Source organism: Diabrotica undecimpunctata, chromosome 7 (genome assembly GCF_040954645.1).
Source record: "Diabrotica undecimpunctata isolate CICGRU chromosome 7, icDiaUnde3, whole genome shotgun sequence".
NCBI lineage: Eukaryota > Metazoa > Arthropoda > Insecta > Coleoptera > Chrysomelidae > Diabrotica > Diabrotica undecimpunctata.
The window spans coordinates 111,646,199-111,661,037 of NC_092809.1; the positions used below are offsets into that span (position 1 = coordinate 111,646,199).

The following is a 14,839-nucleotide window of genomic DNA, read 5'->3' on the forward strand; positions in this document are numbered from 1 at the left end:
CAAACCCCTGTAAATGTAATGAGGGTCCGCATCAGAACTAAAATTCATTTATTTTTTGTTTAAAACGGTAGATGTAATAAAAAAATCATCTACAGTTTTCTACTAAATCGATTATTTGAAATTATACATTCAAATAATATTAATATTATTACTTACGTTACTCCTGCTCGAGACAGGATTAATTCCCTTCTTTTCTGATAACCCTTTGGATCTGACATTTTTAAAATAATAAATTTATTCCTTTTATTTAATGTGACACAACTCCAAAATTTTCACTGCTAACAGTTTGAAAATATGTAAAATTGTCTGTTATAGTGGCACAACTCAAAAGTGAAGGTATTGCATAGAAACTTGATATCGACAGGGTTCGACTTGCACAACTAAAAAGGGCCAGTACTGCAAGAAACAATTGATCTCAACCGATAACATGCCATAGCGACAATAGTGATGTCCAGCGGACATTTTTGCTATTATTATTGTGCCAGTATTGCAGGTCATAAATAAGGCTTTTTTAAGCCCTCTGGTGATGTTAACTCAATTTTGTCAATTTTTAGGTTAAGCCACTATTGCATACAGCCGACGATATGTTTGTCTGTTGCTTGTAAGATTGTTGACTGGCCAGATCAGTGCATGGCGCTTGTAATCTTCTTCTTCAAGTGCCATCACCGCGGCGGAGGTCGGCAATCATCATAGCTATTCCAACTTTTGAGACGGCTGCTCTGAAAAGTCCATTTGATGTACATCCGTACAACTCTCTCAGGTTGCGCAGCCATGACATTCTACGCCTCCCTATGCTTATCTTTCCTTGGATCTTTTCCTGCATAATCAGTTGGAGCAAGGTGTATTTCTCTCTACGTGTAATATCTCCGAAATATTCCATTTTTCTTGTTTTAATCTTAATTGTATTTAAAATTTCTATTTCTTTATTCATCCTTCTCAGAACCTCTTTGTTTGTGACGTGTTCTGTCCACGATATTTTCAGAATTCTTCTGTACACCTACAGCTTGAATGATTCCAGTTTTTTCATTGATGTCGCATTCAATGTCCAAGATTCCATTCCATAAAACAAAGTCGAAAAAACATAGCACCTCGCCAACCTAACTCTTAGTTCAAATTTTAAATCCTTTATACATAGCACTCTTCTCATTTTGTTGAAATTTGCTCTAGCCTCTTCTATTCTGATTTTGATCTCATGAATGTAATCATTTGTGGAGTTAATCATTGTTCCCAGATATGTATATTTGTCCACTTGTTCGACGTTGGTTCCGTTTATGAGAAGATTCTCATTATTTCTTTGAGTTTTCGATATTCTCATAAATTTCGTCTTCTTGACGTTCATTGTTAGACCGTACTCTTTTTCCATACTCCGCTATTCTGGTCACCAGTCTCTAAAGATCTTCAATATTTTCGGCTAAGATCACAGTGTCAACCGCATATCTAATATTGTTAATGGGAACTTCATTTACCTTTATTCCAGCTGTTTCACCCTCAAGAGTTTTTTTCAGGATCTCTTCGGAGTAGGCATTAAAAAGAATTGGCGACAATACGCATCCCTGTCTCACTCCACATCCTATTTCAATTTCTTCTGACAGCTGTTCGTTAACACGTACTTTTGCTTGCTGTTTATAGTATAAATTTGATATGATCCTAAGGTCGTTGTAGTCAATCTTCTTTGATTTCAGGACATTCATTAATTGTTCATGTCGTACTTTATGGAATGCTGTATTATAGTCAATAAAACCTCCGTATATATCTTGATTGACGTCCAGGCATCTTTGTATCAGTATATTAAGTAGAAAAGAGCTTTAAGCGTTTCTAGGCCTTTGCAAAAACCAAAGTTTGTATCATATTAACGTCTATGTCCAGTTTGTGATATATTCGGTTATGGATGACTTTTAGTAGTAACTTTAGCACATGAGACATCAAGCTAATGGTACAGTAATCGCTGCATTCTCTTGCGTTTTTCTTTTTGGGGAGACAAATAAAAATCGACGTTAACCACTCTTTGGGTAATACCCTTGAACTATAAATTTGGTTCAAGAATGCCACTAAAACATCAATGTGCTTCTCATCTAGAATTTTTAGGATATCTACAGGAAGCATGTCAGGTCCAGGGTTTTTTTCCACTCTTCATTGTTTTAATGCGTGTAATATTTCTTTTTTGTAATATATGGACCTATTTTTCTGACGTAAGTCCTATGTGCTCCAGATCTCCTATTTCATCATCGAACAGTTCGTCGATATATTCTGCCGCTCCGCTTGTAATAGGTTCTAGTAATTTTTATTTTACCTTCTGGTGGTATCTTTTGTTAATTTTTTGTTAGCAGTGTCTTTTTATTTAGTATAAGAGTCATATTCTTATTTAGAGATTCTTATTTAAATAATCATGGTAATTTATATTCACTTATTCACTAATGTCATTACAAAAATGATATATTCGTTTTCTGTTTTATTTCCAAGCAATTTCATTTCTAAGGATAAACTGAGTTTAAGACTTGGTGTCAAAGCATTAAGACATTATTTTTTAGGGGGCTCCAGGTTATTTATAATACTTTAAATTTTGGTATTAATAGAGTAAACCAATACAGGGCACCCCCCAATCACTCAAGAGAATGTAGTCTATTAAGTAAACAAATATGAATATTGAAGATTTCTTTGCTAGGAATGCATTTATCCATAGTTATTAAATATTAACATGAATCAGATCATCCTAATATGCAGGTGGGTAGAAAAAAATAAACTTCTTGTAGATTCTCAGTTTGGTTATAAAAAAGGATGTGATACTTTATATATGTGAATATGTTTATACATTGAAAGTGCGTATGATAATGTGAGTCTTGACATTCTAAGGGAAAAATTGATTAAACATTTTCAAATATCGCCTCAATTGGCAGAAGCTATGTATAATTTTTATTCCCACACAAAGATATATCTGATAACTAAGTAATAATTAAATTAAAATTAAAGACTGATACGTCCTAGATATAATAATTTAGGACTTAGAGATCTGTATTGAGTCTTCTGTTGTTTAATATGTATACTGAGGATTTGAACATTTTTACATTTCAAATAATACATGCTGATTATTTTCTTCTGTATTGACAGGCCAAAACATATGCTGTGTTAATTCATGGGTCAATCAAAACGGTTTTGAAATTGCTCTAAACAAATTTATACTGTCTGTATTTTCACTCCACACACACACACACACACACACACACACATATATATATATATATATATATATATATATATATATATATACAAGGATTTCCACAGTTTTCACTCTATTCCTTCACTCAACCGTTTTCTCCAATTTTTCCTGTTTAGCCAGTCCCCTTCCTGTAGGTTTCTTCTACTCATTGCTTCGTCCACCTCATCTCTGAAAGATCTTCGGGGTCTGCCTCTCTTTCTTCTTCCTATCGGGCTCCACTCTGTTATTCTATTTATCCACCGATTTTGGTCTGCTCTTCTGACATGTCCGTACCAGGTTAACCTCTTCTGTTCGATGTAGTCTATTATGTCGGAGTTCATTCCCATTCTCCTCTTAATCTCCACACAATGTTCCAAAAATAGATAAAACTTAATTGCGAAGATTGCATTTTCTTCATCCATTAAACATTTAGGAATGGTTCTGTTCCACGTCTAAGAATACACAAATATAGACCAATAAAACTTGCAACATGGAATGTAAGAAGCTTGTACCAGCCAGGAAAATTAGACAATTTAATACAAGAAATGACCAGAATGGAAATAAATATACTGGGCATAAGTGACGTACAATGGGCAGACACCGGCAAACTTATAACCAAAAACGGCATGATGTGCCGTTAAATCGTGATGTGAAGGTACGCGAAATCAATTTTAAATAAAATTTTTATTAACTCGAAACTCATTTTGATTTTTGTCAATAGGACACTCCGATCAAAAGTGTAGATAAAATTAGTATCTACACAATAGGACAAACATGAAGAATGTCCTAAAATGAGAGAGAGAATATAACAGACTGCTGGATACAAATATGCTCTTACCTGTAATGTCACTATCACTAAGATCCTGAATTACGATATGTGAAGATGTGACAACGATGTGTCCAAGGGTACCCAGAGAACTATGTGAAAACTTCAAAAACTTCTAATTTATACAAAAAGGGCACTACTGTATTATAATTGATTGCTGTATACCAAAAGCGGGACAAATCTTTGACAGATTTGGAGAGCACTTTATAACTTTGTGAGGAGTAAATCCTTAACATATTTTTGAGGACTTCTGCCAAACAGAGATGTTTCTTCGTCCCCGTCTAAATTCGCTCTGGGGTGTAGGCAGGGTGCCTGATTTTTCGGGAGTGTTTTTTGGAATCCGAGTCTTAAACGCACAATACTTTAACAATAAGCACTGTCGACAATGTTGTCATTTAAATATTTACACAGTGGGTGATATTTTGTCAAAAGTGGAGTTAAATACTAAATTAAAAATATTGATAAATAGTTTTACATTTTCGAATGGATATATTCGAACAAAAAGGCATCGAATTTTTACCGTCGAGTTGATACAAACTGTATTTAAAATTGATTTTGCCCTTGTAAGTGACATTCAAAACCGCCGTTCGCTTCAAGCGTTGTTTCTGAGAGAATGATTCGTTATACACAAAAAGTGCTAAAAAACATTTTTGTTGAAAATTAGCACAGGCACATTTTTTTTCTACTGTGTACAGCTTGTTGGTAAATCAATTTCGTTTTCCTCTCTACTAGGTGGGATTTTAGGGGAAAGCTCTCTCTTTTAGGGGATAGGAGTGGTAAACGTTTTCTATCTTTTTGGGGTCTCAAAATTGACATTCTCAGCAAAATTCAGGTTGTTCGTATGATTTTTTGAGGTTCAGTGACATTTTCGTCTCTGACGACTGGAGCTTTATAATTATAACTTTTTCACATAAAGTTAAATTAATAATAAGAAGCTACCGTGAAAATATTGGTATTAGCTCTAACATCTTGAAAACATTCTTAGAGGATTGGTCAGACTATAAATATTTATACATATGCATCTAAGACGTTAGTTGGCACTGGGTGTGCCTTTTACATTCTTTTTTCGTCTTTATAGAGGGGGGACTGGAATCTTTAAAAGACATCTCAGTCCAGGACGCCACATGACTGACCTCGGGCCAAATCATCTTCACCTGAGTTTGCTCTGATGAAGCCAAGAGGCAGACATATTATATATCACCGAATGGTAATGGAATTATTTTTATTCTTTTACTCTAGTACGGAGTATTAGGAAATCGTTTTCAGGAAGGGATTTCTGTCTAGACAGATTGGCATGACGTGGATACAATTATAAACCCCATACTAGTGCATTTGTCGTCTGCTTGCTTTGCAACGTTTAGAAAACACTTGAGGCTGAATCCTGAATTCGATTTCCGATTTATATTCTCAGTTTTCTTTGAATTTCTGTAGTGGCAATTTTAATTTCACTGGATTTGCCTTTTCTATTAGTTTTTCCCCATATCGACCTGATATAAATAACATTGTAACTCCACTTACAATGTTTTTCAACTATGGTTGAAATGACGTCTATAAAGGGTATGATTTTGGTCTAACAACTTTTATTATAGCTTATGTAAATATAAAGTTATTTACCAAAATAACCTCATTGTAAGTGCAAATTTTGAATCACTTGGTGAAAAAAACCTTGTAATCAACATTACAATATTGAAAATTTTTTTTATTATAAAATATTTTTTATAAAAACATATACGACGTTTTTCTCGAAAAATTTATTGAGTAACTTTTTATAACTTTATTGTAAGTTGTGATACAAGAAAGCAAGGTAGTGGAATATTACTATGATTAACATTGTAAGTCAATTTACTATGATTTTACATCCAATACTTAACATTTTGTGGGGAAGACGAAAATTTTACAATCACCAAAGTACAAATTCAACATTAGATACGTCTGCTAAGAAAAAACAAGAACCAAAGAAGAAAAAACTTGGAAAAAGGGACAAAGGGATCGAAGTGTTTGAAAAATGAATGGCTTGAAGAAGCTGAGGAACTCTGGCCAAAAATATACTAGAAAAACTAGAAAATTAACAAAAATGAGTGAATTGGGACCTGGATGTAACGATAAACGTAACAGAAAATGTACATCGAAATTATCTGAAAATAATTGATTTTATCTTTTATCATTTTCTCTTTGAGAATAAATCTCAATTTATTTAATAATTTTTGGGCAATGGCTGATTATGACAAACAGAGCGAATATTTATGTAGATATGTTCTCAGACAAGAGAGAAAGGTAAATGTTGTATAGTTAAAACAGTCCAGAAGAAACTGGACATATGAATATAATTTGCAGTTAGCAGAACACCGTCTCCAAGTTTGTAAGAAAACATTTTTTGACACTTTTAGCATAACAGATATGTGGTTAACTACGCTATTCAAAAAAATTATAGTCAGCAAGGTGGGGGGCGTATACCTGGAGATATGCGTGGTCGCCATAAGAACAGAGCAAATGCTGTAGACGAAAAATATTAAAAATTCCATTCGTGCGCATATAAACTCTATTCCAGCAAAAGAATCCTACTACGTAAGGCAAAGAACAACTAAGATATATTTTGATGAGTCTTATGTTTCTCAAATTGTATTCATTGTATAATGAATGTATGTTAGAAAATTACTAATGCGATAAGCCAGCCACCAAAAGTCAGTATAGACACATATTCAGAGTTTAATATCAGTTTTTTGCACCGAAAAAAGATCAGTGTCTTACTTGTAATCTACATAACACTAAAGCAGAAAAAGACCAAATAGAAAATGAGTATGCTTTATATATTGCAAAGAAATGTGTTGCACGTGAAGCCAAAAATCGTGATGAAGAGGTTTCTAAGAAAACAGAAATGGTTTTAACTGTCTGCTTTGATTTGCAAAAAAATATTAGCTACACCTCAATCAGAGGTATCATTATTTTATTATAAAAGGAAGTTTAAAGTGTGCAATTTTACTATCTTTGATATCGGATCTGCGGAAGTTTGTTGTTATGCATGGGATAAAACCACATTTAAACAGGGGCCTAATGAAATAAGTAATGGAGCATTAGAGTTTAGATTTTATTCAGATTGTTGTGGAGGACAAAATCAAAATCGAATAATATTTTTAATGTATAGTTATGCAGCTAAGATCATGAACATTAACATTAAGTACATACATATTTTTTGAGGTGAAAAGAACCAAGTTGTTTATATTCCACAATAGTGGTATACGCATTAAAAAAAGGAAAATCAAACAAGAAAATTCTATAAAAATCTAAATACAGCAAGAAAGAAATTTAAACCAAGGATTGGACTATGTAAGGATAAGGAGGGGCATATACTCAATACAAAAGAAGAAGTATTGAAAAGGTGGGCGAAACACTATAAAGAACTACTTACTATCGAAGTAGAAGATCAAAATCAACCACCCCCAGGAGTAAACAACAATACACCGTTGGAGCCTCCATCAATTCAGGAAGTACGGGATGGAATAAAACACCTAAAAAATAATAAATCTCCAGGAAGTGATGGTATACTCGCGGAACTTATTAAATGTGGAGGTGCTACTCTGACTAATCATATATATAAAATCATACTGAGAGCCTGGAATGAGGAACAAATCCCAGAAGAGTGGTGTATTGGGATTGTTTGCCCACTACACTAAAAGGGCGATGAATTAGAATATAGAAACTATAGGGGAATAACCCTCCCTAATACAGCATACAAAATATTTTCGAGTATTTTATATGGTCGCCTGAGTACATATTCAGATGAGCTTCTTGGCGAATATCAAAGTGGTTTTAGGCCTGGTCGATCAACAACAGACCAGATCTTTGTGCTAAGACTGATACTGGAAAAAACCAATGAATTTAACATCGACACATACCATCTTTTCGTAGATTTTAAATCGGCCTATGATAGTGTCCTAAGAAATAAATTGTCTGAAGCAATGGATGAATTCCACATCCCCGATAAACTGATAAGATTGGTTAATGCTACAATGCATAAAGTTGTTTGCAAAGTCGAAATACAGGGCAAACAATCACAGGCATTTGAAACGCATGTTGGGATGCGACAGGGAGATGCGCTGGCATGTCTCCTTTACAACATAGCTCTGGAAAAGGCGGTCAGGGATGCCCAAATAGACAACAGAGGAAACATTTTTAATAAATCATGCCAAATTTTGGCATATGCAGATGATGTTGACCTAGTTGCCCACACAACACGCAAGCTAGAAGAAATGTATACCACCTTGTCAAACGTCTCAAAAAATATGGGCCTGCAAGTAAATGAAGATAAAAATAAGATAATGGCATCAACACCCAAAAATAGAGCCAGAAACATCGGCCACCAATTCACGGTTGATAATTCTACCTTTGAAGTGGTGGACAGATTTACATACTTAGGCTCCCTGATCATCAAGGAGAACGTCATGATGGAAGAAATCAAGCGAAGAATAATCCTAGCAAACAAATGCTATTTTAGACTGAGTAAACATATGAGAAGCAGAAACTTAAGCCAAAAATAACCATATACAAAACCCTTATACAACCAGTGTTGACATATGGGTCAGAGACATGGACCATTTCCAAGGCAGATGAAAATCTCCTGCTTATATTTAAACGAAGGATCCTGAGAAGAATATTCGGTGGCATCTGTGAAAATGGTGTTTGGAGAAGGAGGTACAACTACGAGATATATCACAGATATAAACACATATTTGGTGGTAAAGACGTAGTATCCTTTATAAAAATAGGAAGACTAAGATGGGCAGGACATCTGGCAAGATCACAGCAGAACAACCCTCCTAGAAGAATCCTTATGTCACAACCCATGGGACAGTTGGAACTTACTGGCGTAATAGACTTGGGAAGGTCGAGGCTCTTTTATAGGGCTGTAGCACCAATGATGATGATAGTGGTATACGCTAATAAGGTGTGTAAAGTAAAGAGTAAAGTAAAAAGAACCAAGTTGTTTATATTCCACAATAAAGGTATACTCTAATAAGGTGTGCTAAAGTCACAGGAAAACCATACGATTTAAAAGAACTATATCAAAATGATACAGTGGACTTTAAATAAATGTTAAACAAAATACCGAATTGGGATTTCGATATAGATAAACGCCAAGTTTTCTGGTCGAAAGTACAAAACATAAAAACATGTAAAAAATAACCTCATGTTCTCAGTTTTCAGTACAATCTTATTTCTGATCAGTTATCGTTTATATACGTAGAATGCAAACCAAAATTAAGGAAAAGGGCTACCAAATCCGGGGATAAAAATATACAAAATTTATGGGAACTCTAAATTCCTTTTGCATATAATGGATTACTTCGTGTAACAACTTCAAAATATAAAGTTGTTTTGTTGCTTTGTGCTCTAGTAAAGATATACCAGAGAAATACTGCAGTTTTTATTTTAATATCCCCCACTATCACCAAACACAATATTCGGATGATGATTCTGAATAAAATTTTGCTATTATTTAACTTTGTTTTTTTTTATGTAAATTTTTAGATACTAGTTAGAATAAAAAATCACGTTTTAAATAAAATCAATAAAAAAAACTAATAATAATCTCTTTATTTACCCATTAGTTACCATTTATATGCACCTAATCCAAGGAACATACTTTGTTGAAATATTGTATAATGACTTACAATGATCTTCACCTAAAATTCTTAAAAAAATTTCTATTATAACTCGACCTAAATCAGGACCAGTAATTTTAACAACAATGTGATACGTGAGAGTGAAAAGATGAGGAAAAGTTATAAAATATGGATTAACAAAACAACAAAAAAGCTGACCAAGTAAAAAAATTGAATGTGGATTTTTTTAAATCGCTCTCCTCTAAACTAAGCAAAAGTGAGTTACAATGTTTTTCATATCAGTTGTCAATATAACAAGAATGTATTTTATACTCATATTGTATCAATATTTAAATTAGATATAATCGAACTATCCAATATATTTTAATTCAAATTCTCTACGTAAGTCTAAAGCCACATAATTGAAAATTTCAGATACTACGTAACACCTCAATGAATATTTTCTCTTAATTAATAAAGTAGGTGCGTACTAAATTAAGTTACTAATAAAAATAAGTTACTAAGTTACGAGATGTTTGGACTTTTATTTTGACTTTTAATATACCTTAACAAATAAATATTTTGTATTTATAGACAAGTATAATAGTCATTGGCACAATGTACGCGTAGGTATTATCGGTTGAGCCAAAAGACATAACTATTATAATAACTATACTACTACAAAATAATTAGATGTTAATGAAGAACTGGATGGCAGACGAATTCTTAAACTCAATGGACGAAGGAAGATTAGATGAGCAAGATCCAATTAAATACAAGGAAGTAAACCAAAAGATCAAAAGGGATATAAAGTGTGCCAAGGAAGACTGGATTCGCAGGAAATACGAAGAGATTGAATAATACGATCGAAAGTATCATAGCTTTACAAAAAGGTCAAATAGAAGACTGTATCAAGAACTTACATGCTAACAACTGTAATTAGACACAGGAATGGTTTATTGATTTCAAGCGTCGAACAACAGGTAATCTGCTGGTCAGAATACGAAAGAGCTATAAAAGACATTTTCCATGATGATCAAACACCGATTTTAGGCGAGGAAGTTATACATACTGTAACGAAAACTGAGTGACAGTGCTTCTCAAATGTATGGACCCCACCGTTAGTCGAATTATAGAACATTATAATTTCTTAATTTTCTTTGTCTCCAAATTTATATCGTCTTGAAAATGCATAGAACTTATTAACACGACGCATACTTTCTTTTCTGATACATGCGAAACTAAGGTAATGTCTTTTGAAAAAGCAAAAGAGGATAAAGGGATCTCTTGTTTTACATCCAAAAATTGCATCGGTATTTCCCTTTTGTTTTTGCGAAGAATTCCAACCATGGTGAGTTTATTTTATATAGAAGTTTTCTTTATTTAATAAAGAACACTAATTATTCATCGTAATGTTGCAATTCATTTCTGCTGTTTTTATTTGATATCTTCAGACATATTGGGTTGTAATCGAACCGTCCTATGGGTTTCTATTTGGAGCTTTTCATAGCATAGAGCATATCATAATAATTTTGATACTATATTTGTCCGGATTGTTAGGTAAGTATATTTTGAATGGACATCGTCCTCTAAAATTCAATAGCTGTTCATCTACAGCCACATATTCGTATGGAGTATAGTTAGTTACTTTTACAGCTTATTATAAATAACTCATATAATTCTCTTATTGCTTCGAATTTGTCCATTGCTTTCCTCTCAGCACAAGCGTTGTTTTATCATCGAAACGTAATCAATTTAAAAGAAACTCAAATCAGTTTTTTTTCATTGTGTTACGAAATATTGGGAACCCAAATTTTTCTGACCACGTTTTTTCTAGGGAAATGTGTGCATCTTTTAAAACGCGGGTAAAATAAAGAAATCCAAACAAAGCCTTAAGTTCTGTCTTATTCATTTGTTTTAAATCTCCCTGTTCTGAAGCATATTTTGATTTACTTAGTTCTATTCCTTTATTTGTACTATTGACAAATATGTCCAAAATGTCGTTGGTGCAAAATATCTGCCATATTTCTTTCACATTTTAGCTCTTCCTATTGGACCAGCTAAATGTAAAACAATATTTTTTGAAGAAGTTCTTATTTTTTTCGTCACAAATGGCTGTACCACTTAAAACCATTACGACCAGAACATCAGGGACGATTTTCTGTAGATTTCTTGGTAGATTTTCTTCATATAAAGACTCCTGGCCACTAATATCTTCACTCGATTCGTCTTTGTATAGCTCGTCTTAAAGTTCTTTTTCCGTAAGATGGCGCCTTTTTTTATACAGTTCCCTTTTATCGACAAGTTTTAGCATCCCATAATAATAATAATTAGGACAAAAAACAAAATAAACATCTACCTTTACTCTGAAAAAATTATAACGTAAACCAATACGTGGGGTCAAAAGACACGAAACGACTTATTTTCGACAGAAATAAAAATCTAGCCAAGAAACAACAAACGAAACAACTAACAGTATTAGTTAATAAAATTATAACACACTATAAAATACAGAATAGGGAGTAATAAGATCAGAAATACCTGCAAGATAGACAACATAATGCATACATGCAAAGATGAAACGCTGAAAATATTGACGATGTTAGAAAGATGTTGTGATTAACAAAAACCAAAAAGCTATTTGGAGAAGAACCAGAGATTATATTTGGGAAAGAAATAAGAAAAGAATTATAAAACATAAGATTAATAAGATTTATAGATACATTGGGAGATGCGCACAAATGAACAGTTTGCAATCCAGAATGTGTAAACGGTTTCCGTGGCTGGGTCATCTAGAGTGTAGACCAGGGAGTAGACTGAGAAGAAAGTGGTAAACAGTTTTGACTTAATTTTTACTTTTTATTTTTTCGTTTTTTACTTTGTTCTTTCTCCTAGTAATTGCAGTACCTTTTCTTCTATAAGATCCCTTAATATACTTCCATATACTAGTTACTGGTATGCCACGTTAATTATTTCCGATATTATAGTATCCATTTATATACATATTAACATTTTTTGTGATCAACCGATTTAGTTTTTTGGTTCCACAATTGAGGAGTTTTGCATCTATTGCTCTAAGACCACTTGCTCTGTTTTTCTTAGGATGTTTTCGGTTACGCCCGAACTTAAATAATAACTACTCTTATATAACAAGTGCTAACTTGTTTAAAACATATACTCTTCAGCCCCTCATTATTACTATATTTAATCTAATACTTCATACTATATTTAATATAAAAATTAGTATTTCTTGGGTTTAGGTTCAATAAGTAATATTAAATTTGGAACTAGATTTTAGTGTGCCATTGAAATCAATGTTTCGGTAGGTAACCCTTACCTTTCTCCACTCTTTCTACCTGTGTATCGTTTATTCTAATTTGGACGTTTATGCTAACAATACGGTATCGTCTGCATATCTAATACTGTTTAAAAGTTGGCCATTTACTGCAATACCATCTTCCGATTCGTTCGTGGTTTTCCTAAAGATGTTTTCAGAGTATGTTAAATAATGCTGGTGACAGTATGCAACCTTGTAATTCTTTTCTGACTATGAAGATCTCGGACAGTTCATTTTCGAATCACAGTTTCACATACTAATTAATCTATGTTCTTCACATTTCCTAGCGTTGGTTTTTTTGGAAAGTGGAATGAGTATTGATATTAGCCAATCTTTTGGTAAATAACCAGTTTCGTAGATGTTGTTAAATAGCTTCATAATAGCTGTGATTTGGTGTGCCTTTAATAGATTTAAAATTTCACCATGCACTTTATCAGGTCCTGGTGATTTCCATATTTAATTCGCTTAATGGCCACAGTTACTTCTTCGTTTGTTATCTATGGGCCGTAGGGACTGTCATATTTTAGTCGGTCTTCTGGCTGTACCTTCGAATAATTTTTGCATGAAATTGTTCTATCTTTTTAACTTATCTTTAATTGTAGTCAAATATGGTCTTCGATGACTACAACTATGCTTGTAGTGCGTTGTTTTCTGGTGTTCTGTACCTCTTTAATCTTTTTGCGCATCTGGAAATTGTTATGTTTGCGTTGTATTGCTTCGATTTCTTTACATTTCTTCATTAGTCATCTCTTCCATCATGTGCAATATTTTATCTGTCATCTGTATTATGTACATGTATGTAAATGTAACAAAAATTAAATCACAATTTATTATAGAGTTAAATTTAATTTAAAAAAGACAGAACTTCATTGAATTTTGTAACCAGTGCTTCTTTCAGGCTGTTGGGTATCTTGAATATCGCCTTGGCTGAGGTGTACTCTGGATATTCTATTATTATGTGGTTGACTGTGAAAGGTGTTTGGCATCTTTGGCACATTGGTAGTGGTTCTTTGGAGATTATATAGCCGTGCGTAAGTCGTGTATGCCCAAGTCGGAGTCTGCTGATAATTACACGGTCTTTTCGTTTTGGTGGTATAGGAAGATTTTTTGAAGATACGTCTGGTTTGATGCTTTTAAGATTTATGTTTGTTTGATCCCATATTTCTTGTCAGATTTTATTTACATGAGTCTTGAATAAATTCTTAGTATCTGATATTGGTATACCTGTTGTAGTCGGAATGTTCACATTGTTTATTGTTTCAAACGCTGTTTTGTCTGCTAGCTCATTACCAGTTATTCCGACATGGGATGGGACCCACATAAATGATATGGTTTCCCAGAAAATTGGAGCTGTTGCAACGCGTCTTTAATTAGGAATATATTGATGTGTGTAGGATAGACATGTTTAGTGGCCTGTAAAGAACTTAATGAATCTGATAATATTAGTATTTGTTTTTCATTTGTGGTTTTACAATGATTTAGTGCGTCAAGTATTGCTTGGAGCTCTGCGATATAAATACTACAGCCGTCAGTTAATCTAGTGGCAGCAATTACGTTTTCTGATACAGTAGCAGCTGCTACTCCGTTGCAATCTTTGGAGGCATCAGTGAAGAACAATTTGGAAGGGGAATATTTGAGTAAATCTGCATGATACTGAAGCCTGACTTCAGCAGAAATATGTGAATGCTTATCATGATTAAGTAAGGAGAGGTCTACTATTGGTAAAGAAACTGTCCAGGGAGGTGTCTGATATATTTTTATGGGTGCCAAGGTGATTTGATTGATATAATACGGTAATCTTTTAACTCGTTCGTAAAATGGTACTGTCTTGGTGGTGTAATTTGTGTATTGATCTAGTGATTCTTCCGATACTAAACTTGCGA

The 14,839-nt window shown here is 33.4% G+C and overlaps 1 protein-coding gene across 2 annotated transcripts in view; it reads left to right on the plus strand.

Moving 5' to 3' along the window:
- The window catches only part of qless (decaprenyl diphosphate synthase subunit 1 qless), a 266,443-nt gene that overhangs the window by 6,593 nt on the left and 245,011 nt on the right, over positions 1 to 14,839 (plus strand). The gene's annotated exons all lie outside the window — the stretch shown is intronic.